At 40.6% G+C, this 15,387-nt stretch overlaps 1 protein-coding gene and 1 pseudogene across 3 annotated transcripts in view; one reads left to right on the top strand and one right to left on the bottom strand.

The window, feature by feature from the left end:
* The window catches only part of PLCE1 (phospholipase C epsilon 1), a 310,776-nt gene that overhangs the window by 132,584 nt on the left and 162,805 nt on the right, over nt 1-15,387 (bottom strand). The gene's annotated exons all lie outside the window — the stretch shown is intronic.
* Nucleotides 69-2,889, top strand: LOC132475971 (mitochondrial import inner membrane translocase subunit Tim29-like; annotated as a pseudogene).

Consider the following 15,387-nt stretch of genomic DNA (forward strand, 5'->3'; position numbering starts at 1 on the left):
GCCTTACCCTTCATTACGTACCTTCCCTAAAGGGGAGTCTACTTTCCCTGATTCCTTCCTCTGTGAGTATGGCGACCATATCTTCTGATCCAAAAATCGGGCCATGCAGTCTCTTCAAATTAATTAACCAATATGGATGTGGATGGAACAGAAAAATGGAAACCAGGTCTGTCCTGGGAGCTCCTCGTTCTTAGATCACAGTGTTGATTTGGAATACAAAATCATATTTGGTTCTCTCTAAGCTCATATTTGAAAATAATTAAAATAAGTCAGGTACTCAAATCAAGCCTACGTGGCTTCACTCTCCAACTTGCTGAATGGTTGAGAAAGTGACCAGATTTCCCCCAAATTGAGTCAGTATGTAGCCTGAATGATGACAGAGGCAGATTGCAGTTTCTGACACTGATAATTTATGTACAGTGGAATTAACCATATATAGGAAGTCTTCCCAGAATTAACCAGCTCTAAGACATGATTTCAAAGCATAGCACTCTGTGAAGGAAATAAAAGTGACATGATTTCAAAGCATAGTACTCTGTGAAGGAAATAAAAGTAACTCCCAAATCTTATGAAACAGTTGCTTATCTAATATGCAAGAGAAGAGATAATGTAATAAAATATGTAAATAACATAAGATGATATATTGTAAATCACAATGTATCTTGAGACATGAATCACATGATGTTACAATGAATGAAGAAGAATCTAGTGATTTGTGGGAAATAGCAATAAAGGAGACCTAAACAAATTTGAATAAAAGAAGAAAAAGAAGCCTGGTAGGTGTAACTCAAATAAATATAGTGGCCCCATGTGTCTCAATATAAGCACGGCATCACACTCAAAGGAAACACAAATCTGAGGTTAGAAACCTTGAAACATAATGTAGACCTTTAGTGTAGGTTTCCTTAAAGCAGGATTACTCAGGGATTTTGTATCATGCACCACAAAGAAACATCCCAGAAATCTTTTTGGGACATATTTTGTGTCCTTCAAGTTCCACATTTAAACAGCAGCTGTTAAAAATACCTCCCGCTTTCTCTCATTCTTGCTGAGCTCCCCTTTAATCTCCTCTTTCCTATTCTCAGGCCACGTTGCCCCAACTCTCAGCTGTAAGTCACCATCAGATCTCCCTCTCTGCAACATGGGCAACTCTATGATGGATTAAAGACCCAGGAGCTCTGTGACCCCTGATCATTCCTCATTATTTGTGGAGCAAAGTTCATTAATCACACAGGCAACCGTAGTTCTTCTCTTGTGAAAAAATTTTTAGAAAATTTCTGGTGAATATAATTATCAATCTCATTTACAGTCAGTGTTTGCTCTCAGCCCCATGTTCTCCAGTTAATAGTTATTCTACAGTGGAATAGGGTTGTATCTCTAGACACTCTAACAGCCTAACAAAATTTACTGTGAGACACAGTGTCTTCAAGTTCTATTTCCCTGATAACCGAGTTCAGTACTTTATATGGATTAATTTAGGAGGTAGATAGCATTATTATGTAAGGCTCACATAAGGTCACATAAATAGTAAGCTAGGAAGCTGGGGTCTGAATCAGGGTCTTTTTGACTTCAGAGCTCGGGTTCTTGATCACTCAGCATATAACCTCATGTAGTGACAGAATATCACATTGTCATTCTGGATTTTAGATGCATCTCAAGTGATTTCAGTTAGTATAAATCAATTTCTTGTGCTTGCTTACTTGCAGTGATCTGATAAAATGAACTCTTCAAACTCCAAAGGTAAGGATTTGACCCTTGAGCATGGACAGTTCCCTTCTTTGTTCAGCCTGGAACCATCACGTCAATCACTACATTAGAATGGAGCACATAGAAACTCAAAAGTGCCCTCTCCTTTCCTTCTTATAAATTCACAAGAATGTTCCCATGCTTTAAACGGGTATTTTCCAAAGTGTGTAACACTGAATTTATGCAAAACACCGTTCCTTGGTTAATAATTTTGAGACATACTGGGTTAAACAAAGTTAAACAAGCTTTCTTTTTTTCTATTTTAACTGCAGGACTTCTCAGAGCCTTTAATAAATTCCACGAGGGGCATATACTATCACAGCACACAGCAGCTCTCTTCACCCTTGCTGTCTATCTCTATATCATTTGCATGGGAATTACAGTCTCCTCAAAAGTTTTGTCAATGGGGGAAACAGGGCCTCGGGTGCTTGTGGGGTTAGTGGTTCCAAAGAACCTTAGTCCCTTTTGGCCCCGAAGCCGCGTTGAGACTGGTGACGCTGCGGCCTCAAAGCCTGGCGCGTGGGCGCGCTGCTCCAGGACTATGCTGAAGCCTGCGGGGACCCGTGCGGGCGGCCGTGTACAGGGGGCTGCTGGGCGGCGCGGCGGCCTTTGAGGAGGGCTGCTCCACGCGACAGGGACCCTCCTGCTGCTGGCGCACCGCCACGCGCAACCGCGACTCGGAGACGTTCGTGCAACTTGCTGCTCTGGCTGCGGGGCCGCGGCTGCCTGCGCCACGTGAGCCCGGGCTTCTGCTTGCTGGTGTACGAGGCGCCCTTCGACGCCCAGGCCAGCCTCTGCCAGGCCCGCTGCCGCTACCTGCAGCCCGGCTGGGTCGACTTCCTGGACCGGATCCTGGATGTGGGCTTTGTGGGCCGCTGGTGGGTGCTGGGGGCCCTGATGCGCGACTGCGACATCAACGACGACGAGTTCCTGCACCTGCCAGCACATCTGCGCGCCGTTGGGCCCCACCAGCTACACTGGGAGGCCAACGAGCGGCTCTTCCACGAGAAGTACAAGCCCGTGGTGCTCACCGACGATCAGGTGGACCAGGCGCTGTGGGAGGAGCAGGTCTTGCAGAAGGAGAAGGACCAGCTCGCCCTGAGCCAGGCCGACCCGCTGGTGCCGTCGGAAGTCACGAGATGAAACCCAGACCAGCCTGGGTCCCAATCGAGCTCTGAGCCCTGGCAGACTGTTGGCCCGGGATTGTGCAGTTGGTGCGAGTGAGCCTCAAACGTCGAGTGACAGAAATAAATTATTTGCACTGCTCTCTCCCTGCGTTTTCACAAAATCGGGGGCCTCCCTCTCACCTGTTGATTGTGAGCTGACGCTAATTCAGAGCCTCCTTGGTCTAGGAGTTGGGGAGAGCAGAACGACATGCCATGTCATGTTTAGCACTGCCAGAGTTAGTAAGGTGCTTTAGAAGGAAATAAGCCTTTGTTCACTGGGCTTCACCCTTCCCCTGACTGAGGTATCACAGTTGTTAGGTGACTCCCAAGCTCTCCTAAGAATTTTCAGATTTTCGTTTTAAAATTTGAACTGAAATGTTTATCCTCTATTCCATGAGTAACATTTTTTAAATTGATTTTTAAATTGTAGTCTCAGAGGAAACTGGAAAAATAACAGAGACATCCTGTGTACCCTTCCCCCAGCTTCTCCCAAATGGTAACATTTTCTACAAGCAGTACCAAACACCAGGAGATTGACATTGGGATGACTAAACTTTTTGCAAAAGCAACTTGCTTTTACCATATGTGTATTGATAGTGATGTTAAAGTGACCTGGAGGGATAAAGCATTTTCTGATCTGGAAATCAATGTGGAATCATAGCTTCTGGTTAAGTTACACCTCAGTAACCCTGAAAACACAGAATCCTCTGGAAAGGAATATGTTGGTGTACATAGCTGGGTTATAATTGTACTTTTAAAACTAATATTAGAGGAATGAGACTACCTACGTCACTGATGTGGCCCGTGGCTAGTTAATAAACCAGGAGATGAAACCAAAAAAAATAAAAAATAAAAAAACCAAAGAACCTTAGTCCGCCATATTGCCAAAGGCAATATGTAAAGATCTATGTAAAGGTCTAAGGGTGAGAGAGACCATGGCTTATTTAGGAAACTGCAAGTCATTGCCGATGGCTGTAGCATATATTAAGAGAGATGGAGCATCACTGTAGAAAATGAAGGAAGCTTTATTTTCCAGAAGGCACTAGAGAACAGGTGTGGCTCATGAAGGAACAATGGGGGTGGTAGGAGGATCCAAACATATACATGTGAAGAAATGTACAGCCTAAACTTTTGGGTCTCCCGGTGGATCTAGGCAATCGCCCCATCTTGAAGGAGGGGAGTCTGGGCCAAGTCTTCCCTTGAGGGATGCTGCTATGCGAGACATCCACTTAATCCTTGGTTCCTTCCTTCCTTTCTGGTGATCAGAAAGCCCTCATCTTGCCTATAAACTGCCATTCCCAGGGGCTGTCCACAAATTGTGCAACCCAGAAATATCCAGAAAAGCCTCTAAACTGGATAAGTACTTTTCCTTGATAACTCTTCACCCAATGCCCTGGGTATTGTGGCTTTGATAACTCCCACTCCTAGAATTCTGCTCCCTCCCTCAGGGTTAGCACTTGTTCAGAAACTTTAGTTTAGGTGCAAGCCCACGGAAGAGCCTTGGGCTTGGCCTAGAGCTCAGCAAAACCTGCCACTTCCCATGGATTTCTCTTTTTCCCTTTTGGTCCCTATCAAAAGGTCTTTATTGCTGTGTCTCATACGCAAGTCTAGCTAGAGTTTACCAAGTAATCTCACAAAATCTCTTACATAGTGTGAGGGAGCCATGATAGGTTGGCATGGCTAACCGTACTTTTCATAAAGCTTGAGTTAAATTGCTACGAGATTTGCTGAAGAATCCAGCTTGTGAGTGGTCAGCCCTGGAACTGGTAAAAGCTGAGAGAGAATCAGAAGATTCTGGCTCCTTGCCCAGTACTCAGCATTACACCAAGCTGAGCCTGAGTCACCACGGATGTGCTCTGTGTCCAGGGGCCAGCCTTATTAGCTGCCAATGTATCTCAATGGGGTTAAGAAAGGTTAAGCAGAAATTCCTTCATTCACTCATTGAGTGCCTACTATGTGCCAGGTTTTGTTTCCGACTACACTGATGTTGGGATTCAGTGAATAAGAAAAGATCCTTGTTGATATTGAACATCCTAGGAGAGAAGACTGATAAACACTACTATAATATGGGTGGGGGAAGGGAAGATATTGGCTGGAGGTTGGAAAGGTGTAGTATTACATAGCATATATATATATATATATATATATATATATATATATTTTTTTTTTTGCAGTACGCGGGCCTCTCACTGTTGTGGCCTCTCCCGCTGTGGTGCACAGGCTCCGGACGCTCAGGCCCAGCGGCCATGGCTCACGGGCCCAGCCGCTCCACGGCATGTGGGATCCTCCTGGACCGGAGCACGAACCCGTGTCCCCTGCATCGGCAGGCGGACTCTCAACCACTGCACCACCAGGGAAGCCCTACATAGCATATTTTAACTAGAATGTTATTTCCTCAAGTCTTTCTGCAAAAGTCTTCAAAGCTTTACCATCCAGGATGCTCTTGGCTTGGTCACCCTAATTCTTTCCTGGTGTCTCAACAAGAGCTACTCACCTAGCTCTTGTGCCTCACCATTTATTAGCCCTTTGCACGAAGTAACACATTTTAATTTTTACAAAGAACACTGTCAGGCAAGCGTGATTACCCCCATTCTATAAATGACAAATTGAGGGTCAGAAATGTTAAGCAATTTGTCTAAAGACTCATTACTACTAAGAGATGGGGCTGGAACTAAAATTCAGCTCTGACTCCAAAAGTCTACCATCTACTATGGTCAACATTTTGAGAGATCTTCTGCAGGAGAGAAGGATTCCCCTGATTTCCTGCTGAGTCTGTTTCTCTGTCACACACACACACACACACACACACACACACACACACACACACACACACAGTCTTTTCTGGGTAGGGAGAGAGGTGGTTGAAAAGTTAGGCAGGATTATACCTTATAGGAATCTGACTTTAATGAAAAATAGAACATAGTACTTGCATTATATTTTGATGGTGGCTTAGTATGTATGTATGTATATATTTACAAAGGTAAAACCTTTGGGAGAACCTGCCACATAGCTCTGCTTCTGAAATGTTATTTTTCATTCTCATTCTCTGTGAGTGGTGGTGTGATGGGCACAGACTTTCTTGGAAGGCAAAACAAAAACTTAAACATGCATACCCTTTGTCTTAGCAATTCCACTTCTGGTATTTTATCTGACAGAAATTCTTTCAAAAATACAAAGTGAGGTAAATTCATAGGTACTAAAATTGAAAATTTAAGTGAAAAAAAAAGCAAGTTGGGAACAATGGAATATGAACCTATTGGAGGAAAAAGAATTTTATAAATGTAGGTATATGTTTGTATATCTGTCTAGTACACACCAAACTAATGAAAGTGTTTATATATTGCACAGTTCTGTTTCATTGAACTTTTTTCTAACGTAGGTTTGACAGTATTAAAAAAAATATCAAAATGGTATCTGAAAAATTCATCCAGAGTACAAAATTCTAATCTTCTCATGGGCACAAACTGGTTTGGCATTTGAGCTGCTGAGATCTTTTCCAAATATTGCAATACTGGTTTTGAAAAATTTCTTCAAATTACAATTAGGGAAGAAAGTACGAAAAACTTTTATTATATCTACTTTATACACTTTGCTTTGATTTGAATTCATTTTGTAGACAATCCCTTTATTTTTTTAACTTAAGCACTGGATTCATCAACTCCACATTTAGTAGCCTTTGAGTGATACAATTCCAATTATATAAGATAAGACAGGAGAGGAGGGATGTTGATTTTATTTTATGAAAGATTCATATATACACTACCAAACGTAAGGTAGATAGCTGGTGGGAAGCAGCCGCATAGCACAGGGAGATCAGCTCGGTGCTTTGTGACCGCCTGGAGGGGTGGGATAGGGAAGGTGGGAGGGAGACGCAAAAGGGAGGGGATATGGAAACATATGTATATGTATAACTGATTAAATTTGTTATAAGGCAAAAAATTAAAAAAATAAAAATAAATTAAAAAAAAGATTCAGAGTTGGCTTAAAGACACAATCTCAGGCAGAGTTGAAAATTGCTTTCAACAGGGAAGTAATGGGTTTAGAGAAAGGTTAGTTAACTGGTGATTCTTTCTCATTATCTGTTACTGGTTTTCAGGGTAACAATCAATTTTGCAACAAATGTGTCTGGTTTGTCCTCAAAACTGCATGATTTTACAAGTTCACAAAATCAATGAAGCATATTATTTCTAAGTCGTACTTAAAAAAAAATAAAAAACCAATATGCCTAGATTGAGAATTACACCATATTCAGATAAAACTCTATGGGACTGAAGAGCCTCTTAGAAGAAAAAAATCTGACAGAATTCTTATTAATAAAAAGTAACTCTGCACCCTGATTTCCAAAGAAATATGAGCTCACTGTGAAAGTATAAAAAATTTACAGACATATAGAGAAGAAAATTAAAATAATCAATAATCCTACACCCACAGATAATCTCTGCTGATATTTTTGTTGTAGCATTTCACATTTTTTCTATATATATACATAACATTTACAAAATTAGGATCAGAACACATACTTTTTTTCTAAACTTAAAACAAAAACAAAAACCCAACTTACTCTATAGTGCACATTTCCCCAACTCTAAAACTAGTTTTCTAATATTGGATCTTAATGGCTCTTTAGTAGTCAATGTTATGTTTAACTATTTTTTATTGTTAGAAATAAAACTGTGATAGAATTTGTAAATATATCATTATATGTGCTTATTATGTTTCCAATAACATTGAAAGAGAGAAAAATTCCCTGCCCACACTGGGAAATTTCCAGGGAGCAGTAATTTCTTTTCTTTTCACGGCACATTAACCAAATGTTTTAGCAGTCTCTCTCATTGATAACCAATCTATTTCTGATGATTTTGGGTAAACAAAGTTAATTGAGCCAAAATTCACATGGTAAGCTATAATAAGATGCCGTGCTTAAGAGGAAAATGGCATTACTGACTCCAAGTTAATATGAGGGAAACTCTGGAGTGTCGGTGACAATCTAATGCCCTTGTACCCAGCAGCACATTCCTGATGGCCAACCCAGTAGATATGGCTAGTTCTAGAACAGAGCCCAAGCAGGCCACCTGAACTCCAGAGTCTGATCTGGCTGAGCTACTTAAACATATGCTAATTACCCTTAAGGGATTCTATGTCTCTATTTTATAATTATAACCATCAATAATAATAACACTAAATAAATTATAATATTATTAAATATATAATAACCACTACTTACTGTACACTAAGAACTGCACTAAGCTCCCTAAAGAGGTCTCACTCGGTCCTCACAAGCACTTTATGCCATAGCACCCTATGCTATTATACCCATTTTAGCTGATGGGGACAGAGGTTACAGAACTTGCTCAATATCACCCTGAGATTAGCGATGGAAGCAGCGCCACATCAGTCTAACACCAAAGTCCAGGCTCCCCAAATCACCACCCTACACTGGCTTGAAGGATTTGTTCCTCTCAGTGTTTCTATACAACTGACAATCAAATGTTTTCCCAGTGATAGGTAAATGAGGCAGGACTTGGACCAAATGCTTGAGCTGGAAGGATTACATTCAGGGATAGTTGGGACAAATTTTCTACACTTTACAAATCAGGAAGCTATGCCTCTGAGAGGTCAAGCTTCTTGCCCAAGGTCATGGAGCTGATTATTGGCAAAGTTGGCCCCCAACTCCCAGTCCAGGGTATTCCCTCTCTACTCCACTGTCTCCCCTACTTGGTGTGGTTAGAACCTCCAGTGCTGTAAACTCTTGGGGGGAATCTCCCCCAGAAGGAGAAAACAGGGAAACAGAGAGTATAATCCAGTGGTTATGAGTGAGGTCCTGGGAGTCACACAGGTGTGGGGCTGCAGCCCAGCTCAGGCACTGACTTGTGGCATGACCTTGGGTAAGTTCTCTACAACCATGTCACCATGATGATAGGGAAATTAAAATGAGAAAATGCATGTAAAATGTTTAGTGCATATTCAGCTCTCAGTAGTTAGCTGTTTTTTATCATCATGAATTCATCATTTGAAAGAGGAAGAAGGAATTCTGGGGCCTTTGATCTTAGAAGCCAGATGGAGAGACTTAGTCATATATCAAACCATTTCAGGCTATGGAAACTTTTGCTTTGTTTTTATAACCTGCAACTTGTACCCTCTGTTGTGGTGCCCACCAATAATCAAACATTTTCAAAAAAATCCTCATTTATTCATATGAAAAGAAATATCCATCACATCTTGCCATACATTGTAGTAATGGATTCCTTAATTTAAAAAAAGCCATCCCCTACCCACCCCAAATTTGCTGTTCTTAGCTCTGCAGCTCTTCCCGCTATGAAGAGAACATTCGTATCCCTTCTAGCTTGGCATTATCAGCAAACTTCATCGAGACGTCAGACTAGTCTCAAGAGTTAAATCCTTTCATGCTAAAATATTGCTGAGCTATGTATGTCCATTCTTTTTTTTATTGAGATACAATTCACATACCACAAAATTCATTTTTGGAAGTGTAAAATCCAGTGGTTTTTCAGTACGTTCACGGAGTTGAACAACTGTCATCATAGTCAGTTTCAGAACATCTTTATCACCGCTGCACATTAGCAGTCATTCCCCATGGCCTAACTCACATCAGCCCCCAACAACCACTATTTTCTGTCTCTACGGATTTGCCTGTTTTGTTCATTTCCTATAACTGAATTATACAACATGTGGCCTTTTGTGTATGGCTTCTTTAACTTATAATCTTTTCAAGTTTAGTCAGTGTTATAGCATGAATCAGTACTTCATTTCTTATTATGGCTAAATAAGATTCCATTTTATGTATATACCAAATATCATTTATCCATTCATCAGTTGATGAACATTTGCATTGTTTCCACTTTTTGACGATCATGACTAATGCTGTTATAAACATTCATGTAAAAACTTTTGTGTGGGTAAATACCTAGGAATGGAATTGCTGGATCACATGATAACTCTATGTTTAGCAGTTTTTGAGGAATGCCCAAACTGTTTTCCACAGGGACTTCACCAGTTTACATTCCCCCAGCAATTTCTCCACATCCAGGTCAACATTTGTTTTCCTTAGTTTTTTTTTTTTTTTTTTAATTATAGCCATCCTAGTGAGTGTGAAGTGGTATCCTACGGTTTTGATTTGCACATCCCTAATGACTAATGATGTTGAGCATCTTTTCACATACTTATTGGCCATCTGTATATCTTCTTTTCTTTTTCCTTAATATTTATTTATTTATTTGGTTGCACTGGGTCTTAGTTGCGGCTCGCAGGCTCCTTAGTTGCAGCACATGGGCTCCTTAGTTGCGGCATGCATGTGGGATCTAGTTCCCTGACCAGGGATCGAACCCGGGCCCTCTACATTGGGAGCATGGAATCTTACCCACTGCACGACCAGGGAAGTCCCTGTATATCTTCTTTTGAGAAACATCTATTTAAGTCCTTTGCCCATCTTTGAATTGTGTTGTTTTGTTGTTGTTGAGTTTTTTTAATCTATTCTGGATATTAATCTCTTATTATATGTATGATTTGCAAATATTTTATCCCATCCTGTGGGTTGCCTTTTTACTTTATTGATAGTGTTCTTTGATACACAAAGGTTTTTTTAAAAATTAATTAATTTATTTATTTATTTTTGGCTGTGTTGGGTCTTCATTGCTGTGCGTGGGCTTTCTCTAGTTGCAGTGAGCAGGGGCTACTCTTCGTTGCCGTGTGCAGGCTTCTCATTGTGGTGGCTTCCTTGTCGCGGAGCATAGGCTCTAGGCGTGCAGGCTTCAGTAGTTGTGGCTCGCAGGCTTAGTTGCTCTGCAGCATGAGTTCCCGGACCAGGGCTCAAACCCATGTCCCCTGCATTGGCAGGCAGATTCTTAACCACTGCGCCACAAGGGAAGTCCAAAAGTTTTTTTTTAATTGAAGTATAGTTGATTTATAATATTGTGTTAGTTTCAGGTGTACAGCAATGTGATTCAGTTATATATATATATATATATATATATATATATATTTCATATTATTTTCCATTATAGGTTATTATAAGATATTGAATATCACAAAATTTTTAATTTTGATGAGGTCCAATTTGCCCATTTTTCTTTTGTCAACTGTGCCTTTGGTGTCATATCCAAAAATCATTGCCAAATACAATGTCATGATGCTTTCCCCCTGTGTTTCATATTTTTAGGTCTTTGATTCATTTTGAGTTAATTTTTATATATAGTGTTAGGGAAGTGTCCAAATGCATTTTTTGCATGTGGACAGCCAATCTTCCTAGCACTATTTTTTGAAAAACTGCCCCACTGAATGGTCTTGATACATTTGTTGAAAATTATTTGACCATACATGCAAGGGATCTCTATTCTATTCCATTGGTCTATATGTCTGTCCTTATGCCAGTACCACACTGTTTTGATTACTGTAGCTTTGTAGTAAGTTTAGAAATTGGATATGTGAGTCTTCCAACCTTTTTTTTATTTTAAAAAAGTTATTTTGGTTATTTTGGGTCCCTGAAAGCCCATGTGCATTTTAGAATCAGCTTATTAATTCCTGCAAAAAAGGCAGCTGGAATTTTGATAGGGAATGCACTGAATCAGTAGACTACTTTGGGGAGTACTGCCATCTTAACAATATTAAGTTTTAAATCCATGACCACAGGAGATCTTTCCATTTATTGAGGTCTTTTAAAATTCTTTCAACAATGCTTTGTAGTTTTTAGTGCACAAGTCTTGAATTTCTTTTGTTAAACTTATTCTTAAGTATTTTATTATTTTTGATGCTGTTGTAAATGAAATAGTTTTTGTAACTTCACTGTCAGATTGTTCATTCATGGCTAGTGTACAAAAATACGACTGCGCTTGTATCTTGCAAACTTGCTGAACTCATTTATTAGTTCTAATAGTATTTTAGTGTATTCTTTAGGTTTTTCTATATACGATATCATGTTATCTGATAATAGAGATAGTTTTACTTCTTTGTTTCCAGTTTGGATGCCTTTTATTTCATTTTCTTGCCTAACTGCCCTGGCTAGAACCTCCAATAAAATGTTGAATAGAAGTAGTGAGAATGGATATCTTTGTCTGGTTCCTGATCTTAGGTGGAAAACTCTCAGTCTTCCACTATTATGCATTATGTTAGCTGTGGGTTTTTCATAGATGCACTTTATCAGGTTAGGGAAGTTCCCTTCTGTTCCTATTTTGTTGAGTGTTTTTACTGTAAAAGGGTATTGGGTTTTGTCAAATGATTTTTCTGCATCTATTGAGAAAATCATGTGGTTGTTATCCATTATTCTATTAATATAGTGCACTACTTTGATTTTCATATGCTTAACTGTACATTCATTTTATATTAATATATTGTGTGTGTAAGCACAGTCTAACTGAGAAGAGCTTTGTATGAGACCAGCAGACATTTATTGTCTATCTGCAGTTCTGACCCTAATTTGGACCTGTACATTGGACAAGAACAGATGGCAAACTGGGACATGGCTGTAACCATGACTCCAAATCACAAACACTCTGATATTTTTAAAAATTATGTTTGTTTTAAAGAAAGGAAATATATATTTTAAAAGTTCATGTTGAAAATGCACTCTTTATTATTGTTTGTTATTATAATCACATTTTCAACCTGTGACGATATGAGCATCAATTAAAATAGCTCTATGACTTAAAAGAAAACTTGTGCGTGTTATTTCTGATTTAGAACATATTATTGCAGAACTGACCTGTACCAGACTTTGGGTAGGTCAAAGTCACTTAATAAGAAAAACACGTACCGACCTGGAATTTTTTTTTCCCATAAAAGGCAATACTAATGGTACTGACAGCATTACTTGCTAACGTTTTATTAAGTATCTCCTTTAGTCCTATCAGTGACTCTGGCCTGACTATGATTAAGTATTCCATTTTACAGCTGAAGAAACTCAGAGAGGTTAAGGAACTTGCCTAAATATTCACAGGTAGTTAAGTAGTGATGCCAGGATTCTGACTTAGACTCATTTGACTCCAAAGTCCATTCTCTTCACCATTTCTTGTACTCTAGGTACCAGAGTTAAATTTATGCACGAACTCAAAACTCATTTCCCCTTTTCAACTAAAATGGGACCAAAACCTGGAAGTCATTAGGATTCACCGTGTCCCACTTGTTGACCAAATGTTATTTCAAGCCAAGTACTCAGTAGGTACTTACCATGTGAATTCAACCTATGGGGTATATCTAATCTAGTAGTGGACAAGGCTGTACAGGAACTGCTTTGTATTTAATTATGCAATTAATGGCTTTTTGACTATGTTTGATGATTTAAGCAGAAGATCTTTGCTGACAAAGTCAAAGCCACCTTTAACAGGAAAAAAAAAAAAAAAAAAGCTATGCCACAGTGGCTAATGATAGATTTGAGGACATTATGATATGGTGCATTAAAATCACCATGCCATTGTCATGTAGAGGGAGTCTGGTAATCTACAAGTCTAAGCCCCACACCATGGACCTCCCCTGAGTCCTGGCTCAGGACACTACACAATCTTGGCTCTCCTCTTACCTCTCCAGCAACGGCACTGGCTTCTGAGTCTCCTTGCAGCTCCTGAGCCTGAACTCTACAGTCTCAGTTCTCTCATCTCTCTTTCCTAGAAAAGCTCATCTCAAGCTGCAGCCATCACAGCTAAGCAGATGACTTTGCAAATGTGTAATTCCAGTTCTGACCTCTCCCTCAGCTCCAATCCTGATGCTTCTATTGGGAGTGTCTATATGAACATCCCAGCACCTCAGAGTCAAGCTATGCAAATTGGATTTAACTTTGCCCTTTCTTTTTAGGGCACCACCTTTACTTCCCCAGATCCAAAATCTTGGAGGCATTTGTTATTCCTCCATGTCCTGGGCTGATTTTGCACCCACTCATCCACCAGTTATTTCCAGAATTAGTCCCTTCCATCCCATTTTCACAGCTTTCTCTCAATTCCCACCTGCATGGATACCTGCATCAGCCTCTTGACTATCCTCTACTGTGAGATACTGAGAGGAATCCTCACAAAAGCCTTCTTAGGCCAAAGCCTAGAGGATAAGTAAGGCCATTTGGCTCTGTGAAGTGATGTCCATGATGGCAGTGGGAGCTGGAAGAAGGGTGGAGCCAGCCTAATAAAATGTGGAAAGAAAACACACAAAGGTTTCATCATGTCTGGGAGAGACCTCATAATTCCTTCCTGAGGTCAGTTCCTCTCTGATTTGGTATAAAACAGTCATAGGACCTGGAATAACAACTGTCATCCTCTGTCAGAGCAGCAGAGACAAAGGAGGTACTGGTGCCCATACCAGGACATAAACAGTTCAGACTGCCCAGCCTCTGTATCTGTGACCCTGAGCCAGAGTGCTGCCAGCTCTGACTGGGCAAACTAGGGCTGCATGCCTGGGAGCGTTGGGTACCTTCATTCTCATGCCTCCCACCAGAGGCATGTGGTAAGGAGGTGGTGAAGGGGGAGCCCTAGGCTTCACATGCAATGCAGGAGAGCGCTCAGGTGCCCGGGCTCTGAAGTGGGACAGAACCAAGTCCAAATCCCACTCAGCCACTCTCTAGTTGCTTAACCCTGTAATTAATCTCTCAGAGCGGAGCAGGCCATCTGCTCAGCTTCCTGTGAACTCCCAGCTGGAAGGAGTACAAAACACCAGTAAAGAAACAAGAAGATGGGGAAAATCAATTAACTCCTTAGAAGTGAAATATCATATGTGGTTGGGACAAATACTCTGGCAAACCTCTGAAGTTGGAAGGGGGTGGGATCACTATGAAGTCCCCAAAATGCCTTTTAAAACAGAGACACACACTTAGCCTAACCACAGGGCCTTGGTTTGTGGATGGGGACAGGCAAGCTGGGGGCCAGAAGGGAATAGCTCAGGACAACAGAGGGTAAAGCCACCAGCTATCTTCCCCCTTCTCAAGCTCTTCTTAAGCAATTGGAATTTGTAGGGGTACCAATTTATGGCCCCTAAGTCTCAGTTTTCTTAACTTTGAAATGGGGATCATGAGCCTACCTCACCAGGTTGCTTTGGGAATTACATGATGTGTACACAAAACACTCAGTATAGTGGCTGGGCCATTAATAGAAGACCTACATGTTTCCACATGAACTCTGGGGAGGTTGTCGTATGCCCAAGGAATGTGTTATTATTTACTTGTTTATAAGCACATGAGAGTTGGCAAAGGGAGAGAATAGGTCATTAATACACATAAGACATGTGGCTTTTCATTCTGTTGAAGGCCCAATTACTTAGTGGTCTGTTATTTCTTTCAGGGTGACTTCCTTTTTGTCTACAGTTACAGATATAAATATAAATAATACAAAGAGATTCTATTTTTTAACAGCTGGTGGATCATATATAATTACTCTGTAAGCTCTTCACCTGAAGGGACCCAACTGGACCCTTGCCCTCTCTGAAGGAAGAATCCTCTCTGACCACTCTGAGTGAGTCTTACAGTTGTTGACCACCAATCCTGGGC

Source organism: Mesoplodon densirostris, chromosome 1 (genome assembly GCF_025265405.1).
Source record: "Mesoplodon densirostris isolate mMesDen1 chromosome 1, mMesDen1 primary haplotype, whole genome shotgun sequence".
In the NCBI taxonomy this organism is placed as follows: Eukaryota; Metazoa; Chordata; class Mammalia; order Artiodactyla; family Ziphiidae; genus Mesoplodon; species Mesoplodon densirostris.